The sequence below is a fragment of the Danio rerio genome, chromosome 9, assembly GCF_052040795.2.
Source record: "Danio rerio strain M-AB ecotype USA chromosome 9, GRCz13ab, whole genome shotgun sequence".
In the NCBI taxonomy this organism is placed as follows: Eukaryota; Metazoa; Chordata; class Actinopteri; order Cypriniformes; family Danionidae; genus Danio; species Danio rerio.
The window spans coordinates 2,862,495-2,880,021 of record NC_141029.1 but is presented as its reverse complement, the minus strand read 5'-3'; the positions used below and the strand labels follow the sequence as shown (position 1 = coordinate 2,880,021).

Below are 17,527 nucleotides of genomic sequence, written 5' to 3'. Positions count from 1 at the left end.
AACCAGCTTGACCAGCCTAGCCAGGCTGGGAGCCCAGCCAAAACCAGCCAAAACCAGCTACAGCCAAAATCCCTCTAAAACCAGCCTGGTCAACCAGCTAAAACCAGCCTAGGCTGGTTTAATCAGTTTTTTTCAGTAGGGTATTTATTCAATAAATTAAGTTTTTATGGTTTGTTGTGGACTGATGGAAAGGAACACAATAATGAAATGTTTAAGTTGTGCTTTATTTATCAGTAATGCCACTACTTCAGTATGTACATTAATGATAACATGCGACATACAACGAGGCCTTCTATCAGCAATGCAATTTCTGCTCAACATAACATAAGAACATAATAACATATAGCATAGCACAGCAAAATATAACACAACATAGCATTACATGGCCAGGTTAAACTTATTTTTGCAAAATACAATATGCACACTGCATACATTATAGAAATGAACTGAGCAGTACAGCAATACTACTCTGTTATACATGCAGAGCAAAGTCCTAAGAGAAAGAACCAGCATGATTGTCACAGGAATGTTGCGGTTAGCGGAAGTCATTTCAGGAATGTTCAACACACATGAAAAGACGAGCACTACAGCTGGAGAATCATTAACAAAACTGACCTGGCTAGCTTTATGCTAAATTCAAGCTATACAAACACAAGAGAGAGAGAGAGAGAGAGAGAGCAAAATAATGAATAATAATCCAGACTTCACCCATGCACCAAAGCTCTCTTTCTCTCTAGCTCGTCTTAAAGGGACAGTTAATAAAAAAAGAAAATTACCTCACCGTTTACTCTCCCTCGTGTGGTTTTAAACCCTTATGAGTTTCCATCTTTAGTTGAAAAGAGATTTTAAAGATACTTAAAGAATATTGGTTAAAAAAAAAAAAAAACAAGGAGGATGACTAATGATGGCAAATCTTTTATTTTTAGGTGAACTGTCCCTTTAAAGGCAGAAACTGTAGGATTTATATCTGTAACTTCATACAGAAATCTGATGCAAAAATATGGCATCCAAATTCATGTTTGAATTTCACAGATATAAAAATATGTCATATATGTATGTGTGCAACATATATTTTGAAATATTACTGAGCAAAATAGCCATTTAAATGCTAATTTTTCTACCGGTGAAATTACAAAAATGTATACACGTTTAAATGTATTATTAACTTTAATTTTATGGTCCCACTTTATATTAAGTGTCCTTAACTACTATGTACTTACATCAAAAAAATAAATACAATGTACTTACTGTGTTTATAATGTATTTGAGAACACTTGTGGTGCTTTTGAGTTGGGATAGAGGTTGGGTTATGGAGAGGTTTGGTGGTATGGGTAGGTTTAAGGGTGGGTTAAGGTGCAAGGGATGGTCAACAGTGTATTTACACATGTAATAACAAAAGTAGTTACAGATGTAATCACATACATGTATTTAATCACGCATAAGTACACAGTAAATACATGTATTCACACAATAATTACATTGTAACAAACTATTTATTCCTATGTAAGTACATATTAGTTAAGGCCACTTAATATAAAGAGGGATTATTTTATACATACAGTCAAAGTAAAAATAATTCAGTCACCTTCAAAATTTTTCAGGTTATCACAGTTTATTCAATACAGTTCAGAAAATGGACATGACTAGAACTAGAAATTGTGTATCTTACTCTAATAAACCATACATCAATGGAAAGCTTATTTATTTAATAAAAGTATTGACATTTGTGAATGGTTTTGTGGTCTCGGGTTACAAATTCTTATATATACAGCACATAAATCAGACATGTCATCAAGATGGCCGTTCGGAGGGGACTCGTGGACTTCTGGCGACGGCCAAATGGGAGCGTGGCGTCTGAGAGTCAGACTGGTGCCATTAGCCGGCCGAGAGTGGTGTTTATTGTCCAATTAGAGGAAGCAGATCTACCTGTAATCACCTGCTACAGGTGTGTGAGCCTCCTTTGGTGCCCCGGCCATGGTTACACATTGTTCCACAGCAACAAATGCCTGGAGCTTCTCCGGCTCTGAGACTTTACCTTTCCGCTACGAGCACTCAAAGAGATTTATTGCACTGAGACACACACACACACACACACACACACACACACACACATACGTGAAGATGCCTTCCTGTGGATGACGGATCCTCCAGAAGTCATGAGTCATGTGATTTATTGCTTTCTCTCTTGTCGTGTCTGACGGAGACTGAGTCGCGCTCTTCTGCGAGGAGCGTTTGATCAGTCATAAGTAAATCATTTCCTTTAGCTCTCAGCACCGCTGTCAGACTGGAAAACAAATATGACAATATAATTTACTAGGGACAGGATAGTGCTGACATACCGGAGGAGAAAACAAGCATTCTCTCTGCAGCGCATTCTGCCTTCTTCACGACGTGAATCTGAAGGATTTAAGAGTGCTGATTTCGATAACACGCATGTACGACCTGATAGTTTTTATTAGTCACTTATCATCATTGTATTATAGTTTTATTACCATTATGTAAGGAATTATTCGAAAATAACCCACACCCATGCTAATATTTTTTATTATTACATCAATACTTGATTCTGATTGATCTGTTGTGACATTCAAATGTACGTTTTTCCAGATAACAACCGCTGAATAACACAGACTCGTCCAGTTCTTTAAATCATACTGACTGTAGTGAATGTTCACTATATATATATATATACACACATATATATATATATATATATATATATATATATTATACACACACACACACATATATATATATATATATATATATATATATATATATATATATATATATATATATATATATATATATATATATATATATATATATATATATATATATATATATAATTTGCCCCCTGTTTATTTTTACCCCCAATTACTGTTTAACAGAGAGAACACATTTCTAAACATAATAGTTTTAATAACTCATCTCTAATAACTGATTTATTTTATCTTTGACATGATGACAGTAAACAATATTTGACTAGATATTCTTCAAGACTCTTCTGTACTGCTTAAAGTGACATTTGAAGGCTTAATCAGGTTAACTAGGCAGGTTAGGGTAATTAGGCAAGTTATTGCATAACAATGGTTCGTTTTGTAGACTATCGAAAAAATATATATAGCTTAAGTGAGCATATGTAACCTTCATATAATTTTATCCCTCTTATTTTGGCACAATGTAAAACATTTAAAGCATTAGTCCAACACTAACTTAAATTTTCCCCTTTTTTTTTGGAAAAAGGGCTCATTTTACAAGTCACCCAGAGAAAAACAGTTTAGTTTTACCATTTTATATCATGTCCGGGGTTGGGAGCACTTTTAGCTTAGCTTAGCATAGATCATTGAATCGGATTAGACCATTAGCATCTTGCTCAAAAAAAGTTTTGGTAATTTTCCTGTTTAAATGGTGACTATTTTGTAGTTGCATTGTGTACTAAGACCAACGGAAAATGAGAAGTTCTTATTTTCTAGTTTAATATGGTTAGGAACTATACTCTCATTTTGGCGTAAAAATCAAGACACACTGCTGCCATATAATAGCTGTAGCAGATCAAATCATATTGCTTGAAAAATTAGCATATTTACAAAAAGTTGAAAGGTTATTTTAAAAGAAAGTAGCAAAAACTGTATCTCAAAAAAATGTGTATCTCTTTGTTGCATCTTCTAAACGTATAGATTCAGGTCTGGGAGTGGGAGCACTTCTAGCTTAGCTTAGCATAGATCATTGAATCAGATTAGACCATTAGCATACCGCTAAAAAAATGAGTTTACATAATTTTCCTGACTAAACATCGACTATTCTGTAGTTACATTGTGTAATAAGACGGAAAATGAAAAGTTCTTATTGTCCAGGTCGATATTGCTAGGAACTATACACTAATATTGCCGTAATAATCAAGGAACTTTGCTGCCGTATGATGGCTACAATGATATTACTTGTAAAATTAGCCTATTTCCAAAAAAAGGAGTGTTCTTATAAAAGAAAGTAGCAGAAACTATTTTCCTCCAACTCGTTGCTCTATTCCTACTGTGTCTAAGCACTGTAGTACATATTTGTATCTCTTTGTTGCATCATCTGAACTAGTAGATTTCAGGCTTGTCTGTCTGTTGTGTTCAAGTGCTGTGTGTGTTCAGTCACGGAGAGTGTGTGTGCAGTGATGCAGCTGACTTTGATTTCACACACAGCCTTACAGACTGCCAGTCTTCATCTGCAAATCAGTCCATACAACATTTCACAAGGCCTCTGAATATTTGGTGTGTGTAAACAGGCTCATTTAAGTTAACGGACACAGTAAAACTAATTTGTTGTAAACAAATGTCATTTAGGGATGGTAATATTCATACTACATATCGATATAAGCTACATGTACATCAACACAGGCTCGTGGATTTTGTAAAACTGCAAAAAAATACACTTAAACTTATGTTTGACTGCAGTTTATGGGTGAAATGAACGCTAGGGGGCAGTATGACGACAACGACTTTTGTTCCTTTTCACACTAATGACATTTACAGAGACATGTTATTGACAAATAAAGGATTATGTTTGTGTAGTTCTTTGCACAACATCAAATAAATCCCAGCAAACTACTTATCGGTGTTTATGATTTGTAATAAATATGTTCGTATCGCCTGTCAATCTCTATATGGACACTTTTCTGATGGGGTTGGTTTGCTCGTAGCTCACATTGCAAGGTTTTGTGCTTGTGTTCGAGTCTGGTGAAGCACGCTTCCACAAAACAGATAAAAGCAATGCAAAATCAAGGTAAACTACATGATCGCAGTGCACTTTTCTCTTACGTCTGCTTCTGAAAACACTATTGGTTGGGTTTAGGGAAGGCTTTGCTTGCTGATCTATTCAACAAGCTCTGCCTTCTCCTAGACTGGTACAAGAAGGATGTGTTTCTAAAACATACAACAAAACATACTATAAGTAACGTATTAAAAATTAGCAAAAATATAGACAGCGCCCTCTAGTGTATGTGTCAATTGAATCGTGCAACAAATGTATTCGGAGCATTGTATTTTATGTTTCGCAAAATTCTCCACCGAGGCATGTATTTCCAATGATCATGGGCTAAACATGTTTCAAATCAATACCTTTAAAAATGATTGATGTTAAAACGATAACGCTAAACGTGACATATTCATCCTAGCAGTGTCACATGACTGAGAAGTGAGCATTCGTGCAGCAACACATTTCCTAAGTCAAAAGAGGTAAAATCGCCTTAAAACTACTTAAAGGGTTTTTCTTTTACAGCAATCTAAAACTTGATTGAAATGCCAAGATATTTATCCTGAGAACACAGAGAATGTAAGAAAATGCTGCTATTAGGAAGTCTTAAAGAGTATAAAACTCTACCCTCAACTCAACATTTTTTATGTAACTATCAAGATTATGAAAGGAAGCAAATACATAAATAACAAAAGTGAAGCCGATGTTTTTTTTTCTTCTGAGGGCTTCTGTATGCTGTTTTAAAAGGTTGAAAATATGTAGAAAGCTGAAGAAAATATGTACACTCTCAGAAATAAAAGTATGCGAGCTGTCACTGGGGTGGTACCTTTTCAAAAGGTACAAATTTGTACCTAAAAGGTCCATATTAATACCTCGAAGGTGCATATTAGTACCTAAAAAGTACAAAAGTGTTCCTTTTAAAATGTTTAGGTACTAATATATATATTTTTAGGGTACCAGTATGGACCTTTTAAGTACAAATGTGTGCATTTTGAAATGGTACCACCATTGTATAGTGACAGCTCGCGTACCTTTATTTCTGAGAGTGTTGAAAGCTGAACCTAGGAAAATTTCTTGTGTTATTTTGGTATTTTACTTTTTATTATTATAGTTGTTATATTTTAGACTTTTCTTTAAGAAAATGCTTCATCAATATTTCTGTAAAATACAGTATTATTTAAAGGAGACATATTTCATTTATTGTTCTCATAATGTTTTTTAATAATGGCCATGTGCCATGTGGATGTGTTCTGCCTCTAAATACAGCAATCCTTTTTCATTTCTTTTATTGTTTTTTAAATTAAACATAAGATTAAACCATTAAAGTTCTTATTGTATAAATATATATTTTTAAATGACATTGCCCATCAATATTATGATTCTCTGTCGTTTTTCACACACAAAATAAGGCCATTTACAGGAAAATGTGCTTTCCCTCTTTATTTTGACTGACGCAAGATAATATTTCGTCAAAACTTTGATAATTTCCACCAAATAATTAGTCAATTTTGGTTGCTGATATTTGACAGGTTGTTCTATGCATGAGTGATTAGTTGATTTTACTTAAAAAAGTGAGTAAACTAGTTTTTTTAAAAAGCGATTAGTTGACGACTTAAATAAGTGAGTAAACCTGTTGCTTTTAAAGCGATTAGTTGACTTTACTTAATAAAGTGAGTAAACCTGTTGTTTTTAAAGCGATTAGTTGACTTTACTTAAAATGGTGAGTAAACCTGTTGTTTTTAAAGCGATTAGTTGACTTTACTTAATAAAGTGAGTAAACCTGTTGCTTTTAAAGCGATTAGTTGACTTTACTTAATAAAGTGAGTAAACCTGTTGCTTTTAAAGCCATTAGTTGACTTTACTTAATAAAGTGAGTAAACCTGTTGCTTTTAAAGCGATTAGTTGACTTTACTTAAAATAAGTGAGTAAACCTGTTGCTTTTAAAGCGATTAGTTGACTTTACTTAATAAAGTGAGTAAACCTGTTGCTTTTAAAGCGATTAGTTGACTTTACTTAATAAATTGAGTAATTCTGTTGCTTTTAAAGCGATTAGTTGACTTTACTTAATAAAGTGAGTAAACCTGTTGCTTTTAAAGCGATTAGTTGACTTTACTTAATAAAGTGAGTAAACCTGTTGCTTTTAAAGCGATTAGTTGACTTTACTTAATAAAGGTGAGTAAACCTGTTGCTTTTAAAGCGATTAGTTGACTTTACTTAAAATGGTGAGTAAACCTGTTGTTTTTAAAGCGATTAGTTGACTTTACTTAATAAAGTGAGTAAACCTGTTGCTTTTAAAGCGATTAGTTGACTTTACTTAATAAAGTGAGTAAACCTGTTGCTTTTAAAGCGATTAGTTGACTTTACTTAATAAAGGTGAGTAAACCTGTTGCTTTTAAAGCGATTAGTTGACTTTACTTAAAATGGTGAGTAAACCTGTTGTTTTTAAAGCGATTAGTTGACTTTAATTTTAAAAAGTGAGTAAACTCATTGCCTTGAAATAATTAAGTAAATGAACTATGTGCATAATTACAAAAAAATCAATTTAAGTCAACTTAACTGTCTCAAGTTAACAGGTTTTCTCGCTTTTTAAGTAAATTTTACAGTTTTTAAATGATCATACTGTTGAAATATTAGTAACATGATGTCAAAACATGATCTAACATGTGCCTTCTCTAACATCTCCCAAGCTGTTTTCAAAAATCGCATAATGGCTAATAGTGTTGGTTATGTATGAATGCTCTTTAATATCCTGACATGATTTTCTTGGAAGCTCTTTCTCAGATGTTTCTGATTAAGACAAAGTGTTTTTCTCCAAAACAAATAACTGTAACTGTGTAACCACACAGTAAATAACATCGCTCTGTACTCTGCATTTGCAGATCACCTTTCATATTGTGTCAGTTGTGGTCATAAACCTCTGGTGTGTCTATAAGTGAGGAAATAATTGTTCTACAGTCGTCTGATACAAAATAAACGAGTGCAGATCTTTCACACTGTACTCAACGCATTTGGCAGAATTCGCTCAAAGACCAAAGTCTCACCCACAAAAGTCGCCTCCAAAAAAACGAGAAGCTTAGCTAATGTGCTTTGTCAGTCATAAATTCAAATGCTGGGAGGAAATCAAGCAAATGAAATTAACAAAACATGTCGAAAATATTTTCCCAACGCTTAAAACATCTTGACAGAAGAGCGTCAGAATCCAGACAAAACCAGAGACTGAGGGGGAAAAAAAGAAACATTATCGAGCTAAAGCCAGATCATTTGTGATGATTCATTGGTGTTTTTTCCATATGAAGAGAATTACAGCGCTGGCTTCCAGTACTTAAGAGCTCGTCGAGTCTTTTCAAGTCACTTTTTCTCTTTGATATTGTATGGAAATGAGACATTTAAATCCCAAACGAGAACCATGTGGGCACATAGCTGTGATTAGATGAGTTTGTGGGTGGAGTTAGGTGCGCTGGGGGTGGAGTTTTGCCTATTGGGAGCAGGGTTTATTTAGAGATACTTGGCATTATCAGTCTATCTAAGACATTTTAATCCCAAGGGAACCCTGTGGGCACACAGCTGGGATGAGATGAGTTTGTGGGCGGAGTTTGATGTGCTGGAGGTGGAGTTTTGACTATGGAGGCAAGATTTATTTGGAGTTTCTCGCCATCATCAATCTTTTCAAGATGTTTTAATCCCAAATGAGAACCATTTAGGCACACAGTGGTGATAAGATGGGTTTTTGGGTGGAGTTTGGTCTGCTGGAGGTGGAGTTTTGACTATTGGGGCGGGGTTTGTTTGTAGAGCCTTGGCATTATCCATCTAAGACAATTAAACCCCAAATGAAAACCATGTGTAGAAACAGCTGTGAGGAGATGAGTTTGTGGGTGGAGTTTGGTCTGCAGGGGCGGAGTTTGGTCTATCGGGGGCGGGGTTTATTTGGAGACCCTTGGCATTATCTGTCTAAGACATTTTAATCCAAAATGAAAACTATGTGTGAACCAGCTGTGATGAGATGAGCATGTGGGCGGAGTTTGGTCTGCTGGGGGTGGGGTTTTGACTATTGGGGCGGGGGTTTGTTTGTAGACTCTTGGCATTCTCAGTTTATCTAAGACAGTTTAATCCCAGATTAAAACGACGTGAGCACAAGGATGGGATGAGATGAGTTTGTGGGTGGGGTTTGGTCTGCTGAGGCGGCGTTTGGTCTATGGGGGGCGGGGTTTATTTAGAGACCCTTGGCATTATCCGTCTAAGACATTTTAATCCGAAATGAAAACCATGTGTGAAAACAGCTGTGAGGAGATGAGTTTGTGGGCGGAGTTTGGTCTACTTGGGTGGGGTTTTGTCTATCAGGGGCGGGGTTTGTTTGGAGACCCTTGGCATTATCAGTCTATGTAAGATGTTTTAATTCCAAATAAGAACCATGTGAGCACACAGCTGTGATGAGATGAGCTTGTGGGTGGAGTTTGGTCTGCAGGGGTGGGGTTTTGACTACTCGGGCGGAGTTCATTTGGAGACTCTTGGCATTATCAGTCTATTTAAGACATTATAATTGCAAATGAGAACCATGTGTGAACACAGCTGTTAGGAGATGAGTTTGTGGGCGGTGTTTGTTCAGCTGGGGGTGGGGTTCATTCTAGCGGGGGCAAGGTTAGTTTGGGGACTCTTGGCATTATCATTTTGAAACATTTTAAACCCATATGAAAACTATGTAGGCACACAGCTGGGATGAAATGAGTTTGTGGGCAGAGTTTTGTCTGCTGGGGCGGGGTTTCGACTATCGATGATGGCATTTGTTTGGAGACCCTTGGCATTATCAGTCTATTTAAGACATTTTAATCCCAAATTACTACCCTGTGAGCACACAGCTGTGAGATGAGTATGTGGGCGGAGTTTACTCGGCTGGGGGCAGGGTTTTGTCTATCAGGGGTGTGGTGTCTTTGAAGACCCTTGGCATTATCAGTATATCTGGACTAAACTGCATTATAAGACACTCTTCAGTCAAGTTCACTTCCTAAAGCTTATAAAAACATTAATTATGTCTGCAGCCTCAGGGAGAGACTCTGCTGAACACTTATTAATGAAACATACAGACACTTAAAGGCTGCATTGGTAATGTTGGCCCTCTTACTGCTAGTTTGCTATAAGGTAATGACGCACAGAAATAAAGCCCCTCACCACTTCCGATTCCATTTCAGGTGGAAGTACATCAACATACTGAAAGACTAAGCAACTAATGGTTTATGACAATTTTAAAGTGTTGCATTAGAATCAAGTGTTGGTAAAATGCTAAATTTAAAATAAACATCCCTTAATTTGCAAAACGAAAAGAAGTTTGTACGCTGGCTTGAGGTGGATTTCGGTATGTGTGACAAAGTGTTAATGCAAATAATTCATTCATTCATTTTCTTGTCGGCTTAGTCCCTTTATTAATCTGGGGTCGCCACAGCGGAATGAACCGCCAACTTATCCAGCAAGTTTTTACGCAGTGGATGCCCTTCCAGCTGCAACCCATCTCTGGGAAAAATTCACATACACTCATTCAAACACACAGTCACATATACACTACGGACAATTTAGCCTACCCAATTCACCTGTACCACATGTCTTTGGATTGTGGGGGAAACCGGAGCACCCGGAGGAAACCCAGGCAAACGCAGGGAGAACATGCAAACTCCACACAGAAACACCAACTAGGCCGAGGCTTAGCTACCCAGCGACCTTCTTGCTGTGAGGCGAACGTGCCACCCACTGCGCCACTGCGTCGCCTAATGCGAATAATGGGAGATGTAAATAAATTTGCTGAATAAACGCTGATGTATCGTACATTCAACCTTTTTGACCAATCAGCTGTCTCCATTATGCTTGACTTGTTTAGTGTTGGTAGCTAGGTGACCAATACTACAGTGAGACACTCTAACAACTTGATGGAAACACACGTATTTACATTTGGGATTTTTATTTTGTTTTGCCTTCTTTACTGTTGGTTGCTAGGTTACCAATACTACAGTCATCATCTCTAATAACATGTTAGAAACACACCTAATTCACTTTTAAGATTTTTTTTTTTGCCTTGTTTACTGTCGGTTGCTAGGTTACCAATACCACAGTGATCCACTCTAATAACTTGTTGGAAAACACCTAATTCAAATTTGGGATCTTTTTTTGCTTTGATTCCTGTTGGTTGCTAGGTTACCAATACTACAATCATCCACTCTAATAACTTGATGAAAACACACTTAATTTACTTTTAGGATTTTTTTGCCTTGTTTACTTTCGGTTGCTAGGTTAACAATGTTACAATCATCCACTCAAATAACTTGATGGAAGCAAACCTAATTCTTATTTGGGATTTAATTTGCCTTGATTAGTGTTGGTTGCTAGGTTACCAATACTACAGTCATACACTCTAAAACCTTGATGGAAACCCATCTAATTCACATTTCGGATTTTGTTTTGCCTTGATTGTTGTTGGTTGCTAGGTTACCAATACTACAGTCATCCATTCAAATAACTTGATGGAAACACACCTAATTCATATTTGGGATTTAATTTGCCTTGGTTAGTGTTGGTTGCTAGGTTACCAATACTACAGTCATCCACTCTAATACCTTGATGGAAACACACCTAATTCACTTTTAGGATTTTTTTTTTTTTTTTGCCTTGATTAGTGTTGATTGCTATGTTACCAATACTACAGTCATCCACTCTAATAACTTGATGGAGACGCACTTAATTCATATTTGGATTTTTGATTGCGGCATTTTGAAAAGTTTCACTTCATCTTAGAATGGAAACTTGAGGAAGTAAATATTACAGAAAAACAAAGGTATTTCCAGTCCTCTTCATTCTGTATGTTTTAAAGTCTTACAGCAGCTTCCTATGAGGAAGAGATGGAGACTGCAGCGATTTCCTATTACGAAATAATCCTATTCATCATTTAATTTATTCAGCATTAATTTCCTTGAGGGAAATTATCTGGTAAGGTGGGATACAGATAAAGTTTTTCTGGTGTGCCGTAAACATGCCTCTTCATTTAGAATAAATCAGCTTTTATTGGGTTACTGATATGACTGGAGTCTGCGTCTCATCTGAGTGAACTTGTGAAAGAGAAGAGTGATTAATTGTGTTGCGCACCTGTAGCCTTCTGCAAATATATCAGAATTATTAGACCCCCTGAATTATTACCCCTCCTGTTTATATTTTCCCCCAATTTCTTTTAAAAAGAAAGGATTTTGTCAGAACATTATTAAACATTAATAGTTTTAATAACTCATCTCTAATAACTGTTTTATTTTATCTTTGTCATGATGACAGTAAATAATATTTGACTAGATATTTTTCAAGACACTTCTATACAGCTTAAAGTGACATTTAAAGGCTTAACTAAATTATTTAAGTTTACTAGGCAGGTTAGGGTAATTAGGCAAGTGATTGTATAATGATGGTTTGTTCTGTAGAATATCAAAAAAAAATAAAATAAATAAACTGGGCTAATAATATTGACCTTAAAATGGTGTTTAAAAATGAAAAAACTGCTTTCATTCTAGCCAAAATAAAACAAAATAGACTTTCTCCAGAAGAAAAAATATTATCAGACATACTGTGGTGGCTTTTGGAAGAGTGAGACGCTCTTTGGGAGTGCCGACAGATGCTCAAGACAGCAATAATAGTACAATAATAAAATTACTGAACCGCTGTGGTGATGGATTTTGGCTGAGGAGTTTTATTCATTCAGTCATTTTCTTGTCGGTGTAGTCTCTTTATTAATCTGGGGTCGCCACAGCAAAATGAACCGCTAACTCATCCAGCACATGTTTTACGCAGCGGATGCCCTTCCAGCTGCAACCCATCACTGGGAAACATCCACACACACTCATTTACACACATACACTACAGACTATTTAATTTATTCAATTCACCTCTACCACATGTCTTTGGACTGAGGGGGAAACCAGAGCACTCGGAGGAAACTCACGCGAACGCGGGGAGAACATGCAAACTCCACACAGAAATGCCAACTGATGCAGCCGAGGATCGAACCAGCGACTTTCTTGCTGTAAGGCGAACGTGTTACCCACTGTGCCACCGTGCAGCCTGGGGGGTTATAGAAATTAGTAAATCAACATTTAGATGTTTACAATGTGCTAGACACGCTGCTTTGTCCATTAATGCGTCCCATCACGTACATTTTTATCATCAGTTTAAACTAAATCACATGACTTTTTAATGTGCTTGCTGGAATTTTTTTCAATATGCGAAGCATCAGCTTCGCATATTGCGCCAATTAGGCCGTACACACACTATGTACAGTTGCCTCGAACCGGGGCAAAGCACGCTTGTCCCCCCTCCTGTTTCCCCCGATGGCCCGCACTCACAGTACAATTGGGCCTGAGCACGCTTACGTCATCGATGCTGCACTGTTCAGTAAGCGCTCTCGCTCAGCACAGTGGAGATTTTTCTAGCTATATTGTTTCAGTCGTTTGATATGCAGTCAAATATTTCGTCAAACAGTCCCTAGCGATGCGGTGACACACAGTCAGATATTTCACCGAACAGATCCGCTACTTTTGGCGCTCATAAACAATCATAAAGCCCTCATGCTGCAGGAATGAGGAGGTTTGCTGAAGGTAAGCAGCTGTCGTGCAGTGAGGGGTTTGCGTATTTAATAAACTACGGCAGTGTGCGTTCATCAAACAGTAAGATTGATTAATAAATCGATATGAAACAGTCCCTTAAAAGTCACGTCTCGCTTTCAGTTTCGTGCTTAGGCGCGTTTTGCACGCACACTTCTCAAACGATCCAGGAAACGGGCCTAGGCACGGTTCGGATAGCATAGTGTGAGTACGCCCTTAGACTCACTATAAATAACCACTGTTCCCCCTCCATCCTTACTCCTCCCCTTCTCCTGATAGGGCGGCACGGCAGCCCAGTGGTTAGCACTGTTGCCTCACAGCAAAAACACCACTGGTTCAACGTTTCTGTGTTGAGTTTGCATGTTCTTCTCCTGCTTACGTGGGTTTTCCTCGGATTCCCTATTTCCTCCCACCATCCAAAGACATACATTCATTCATTTTCTTTTTGGCTTAGTCCCTATATTAATCCAGGATCGCCACAGCGGAATGAACCGCCAACTTATCCAGCACATGTTCCATGGATAATTTAGCCTACCCAATTCACCTGTACCGCATGTCTTTGGACTGTGGGGGAAACCGGAGCACCCGGAAGAAAGCCACACTTATGCAGGGAGAACATGCAAACTCTACACAGAAACGCCAACTGAACCAGCAGAGGCTCGAACCAGCGACCTTCTTGCTGTGAGGCCACAGTGCTAACCACTGAGCCACCGTGTCGCCCAATATTCCAGTCATATGCACAAACTGAATTGGCATCCTTGCATGGAAGCACAGCTAGTGAGTGTGTTTGGGAGCGGATCTGAAGGCCACGTTAAGACATGAAGCTCATCCGACGCGCAGCAGGGGGCATCTGTCTAGATCAATATCAACTGACGCAGATGTCATTAATTTCCCCTAAAAAAAAAATCAAATATTAAAGACCCCCAGCGAACGCAGCGTGCACATTAGGCGCTGATTTGCATAGCAGAAGACTGGAGCTTGTGACTTTTTAAATGTAGATGAAACACAGAACCTGATGCGGGGAATTAATAATTTTGAGTGGAACATCAAAGCCCGGTCCTCTCTGCTCCAGTGGGGACAGCGGCGGCCGCGGCTCCGTTCGGCACGGTACGTCCTGTTTGGGATTAGAGACCAATGAAGAAGAAGCCATTAGAGAAGATGAAACAGAGTTTCAGAACAGCAGGATGCTGGGTAATTATTTCCTAAATGCACGACATCCTGATGTTGCACTGAACAATGCGGCTCCCTTGCAGAGAGGCACAGGTATGATAGACACACACACACACACACACACACGCGCACACACATTGAGTTTTCATGTTTTATGGGATCTTCGCATAGATGTAATGATGTTTCTACTGTACTGACTGTATATCGTGTCCTCTTCCCCTCTATTTATCAGCCGTTTGCCATATGAGGACCAAAAAATGTCCCCACAAGGTCAACATTCACTGGTTTTAAATTGGGTCCACACAATGTGATAAATACCAGAACAAACACACATGTGCACACACATGCACATACACACACACAAACACAAACACACACACACACTCTCTCTCTCTCTCTTTCACACACCCACAAACTCTCTCTTATTGTCACACAAACACACACACACACACACACAATCTTTCTCTTTATCTCTCTTTCTCACACAAACAGACAGACAAACACTCAATAACACACACAAGAACACACATTTAAACACACACTCAAACACACACAAACAATCAAACACACAAACACACACACACACACACACACACACACACACACACACACACACACACACACACTAATAGACAAACACTTACTAACACACACAAGAACACATATTTAAACACACACTCAAACACACACAAACAATCAAACACACACACACACACACACACACACACACACACACACACACACACACTAATAGACAAACACTCACTAACACACACAAGAACACACATTTAAACACACACTCAAACACACACAAACAATCAAACACACAAACACACTAATAGACTAACACTCACTAATACACACGCACCTACTAATACAAACACACTTATATATACACTCAAGCACACACACTTAAATACAAACACAAACAAACACACACACAATTACACAAACCCTCACTAATACACACACGCATACACTTAAACAAACACTCAAACACACACAAACAAACAAACACACACACAAATAGACAAACACTCACTAATAAACACATACACACACACACACACACACAATCTTTCTCTATCTCTCTTTCTCACACAAACATACACACAAACACACGCACACTCACACAAATGTACATTCACACACAAATAAACACTTACACAACCACTCTTTCTTGCACACACACAAACAGTCACACACAAAAAGACACACACAAACACACTCACACAATCCCTCTCGCTTTCTCTCACAAACATAAACACACACACACACACACACACATACACACATGCACTTACACACACATACAGTACGCATGCACACATGAAGACAAACACTCACTAAGATACACACACACACACGTGCACACAAACAAATAGACAAACACTTACTAACACACACATACAAACACACTCATATACACTCAAGCACACACTTAAATATACACCCAAGCAAACACACTTAAACACACACTCAAACACACACAAACAAACAATCAAACACACACACATACACATACAACTGAAGCACACACACTTAAACACACAAACACACAAACACATGCACGCATACACACACGCACACAAATAGACAAACACTCACTAATACACACACACTTACTAATACACACACATTCTCATACACACATGCACTCTCTAACTTTCTCTTGCACAAACAAACATGCACACGCCCACTCACACATACAACACACACATAAGCACACTCACTGTCTAACATACACACACTCACATACAAACATACTCACATACGCACACTCTCTCTCTAACACACTCTCACACACACACACAAACACACACACACTTGAGTGAAGTGAATAGATGAAAAGCAGATGGCTGACCGCAGAAACACAGGCCTGTGCAAACAACACAAGTGCTTGTTGTTCTTGTTAAATGTTTACTCAGACTACAACACCACACTGAAGGATTAAACGTGATGAAATGAGGTAAAAGAGTGACCCAGCAGGCGCAGGACGTCAACATGACATCAGATTAACGTTGTACCAAAGCATCGTGGAGACGTTGCATTTCGTTTGGAAATGAAAATTGAGTTGAGGTCAGAACCCAACGGCAGGTTGATGCCAATGTCCAATGCCAACCTAAAATCAACCAAATATCAACGTCTAATGGTGTACAACTTGACTTTGTGTAAACGTTACCACTATGACGTCTATTAGACGTTGGATTTTGGTTGCCATACCTGACTAATAATCGTCAGTAATTGACGTCAACATGATGTTGGTTTAAGATGTTGGCTGGACGTTGGATTTTGACCACTTTCAAACACAACCTAAAATCAACCAAATATCAACGTCTAATGGTGTACAGCTTGACGTTGTGTAAACGTTACCACTATGACGTCTATTAGACGATGGATTTTGGTTGCCATACCTGACTAATAAACGTCAGTAGTTGACATCAATATGACGTTGGTTTAAGATGTTGGCTGGACGTTGGATATTGGTCACTTTCCAACACAACCTAAAATCAACCAAATATCAACGTCTAATGGTATACAGCTTGACGTTGTGTAAACGTTACCACTATGACATCTATTAGACGATGGATTTTGTTTGCCATACCTGACTAATAAACGTCAGTATTTGACGTCAACATGATGTTGGTTTAAGATGTTGACTGGACGTTGGATTTTGGTCACTTTCAAACACAACCTAAAATCAACCAAATATCAACGTCTTATGGTGTACAGCTTGACGTTTTGTAAACGTCACTGCTATGACGTCTATTAGACGTTGGATTTTGGTTGTCATACCTGACTAATAAACGTCAGTAGTTGACATCAATATGACGTTGGTTTAAGATGTTGGCTGGACGTTGGATATTGGTCACTTTCAAACACAACCTAAAATCAACCAAATATTAACGTCTAATGGTATACAGCTTGACGTTTTGTAAACGTTACTGCTATGACGTCTATTAGACGTTGGATTTTGGTTGTCATACCTGACTAAT

At 37.9% G+C, this 17,527-nt stretch overlaps 1 long non-coding RNA gene across 3 annotated transcripts in view; it reads right to left on the bottom strand.

Moving 5' to 3' along the window:
• Window positions 1-205: 205 nt before the first annotated feature.
• Window positions 206-17,527, bottom strand: part of LOC103911600 (uncharacterized) — an 84,828-nt gene continuing 67,506 nt past the window's right edge. Inside the window, exons 3-5 of one of the 3 annotated variants that reach the window (XR_015499129.1) lie at window positions 14,374-14,475; window positions 933-2,284; window positions 206-742 (exon numbers count right to left, since the gene is read on the bottom strand). This is a non-coding gene — a long non-coding RNA (uncharacterized LOC103911600). Of the gene's footprint in view, window positions 743-932; window positions 2,285-10,795; window positions 14,476-17,527 lie in introns of those variants that run through there. The other 2 variants (XR_015499128.1, XR_015499127.1) reach the window with 2 other exon arrangements.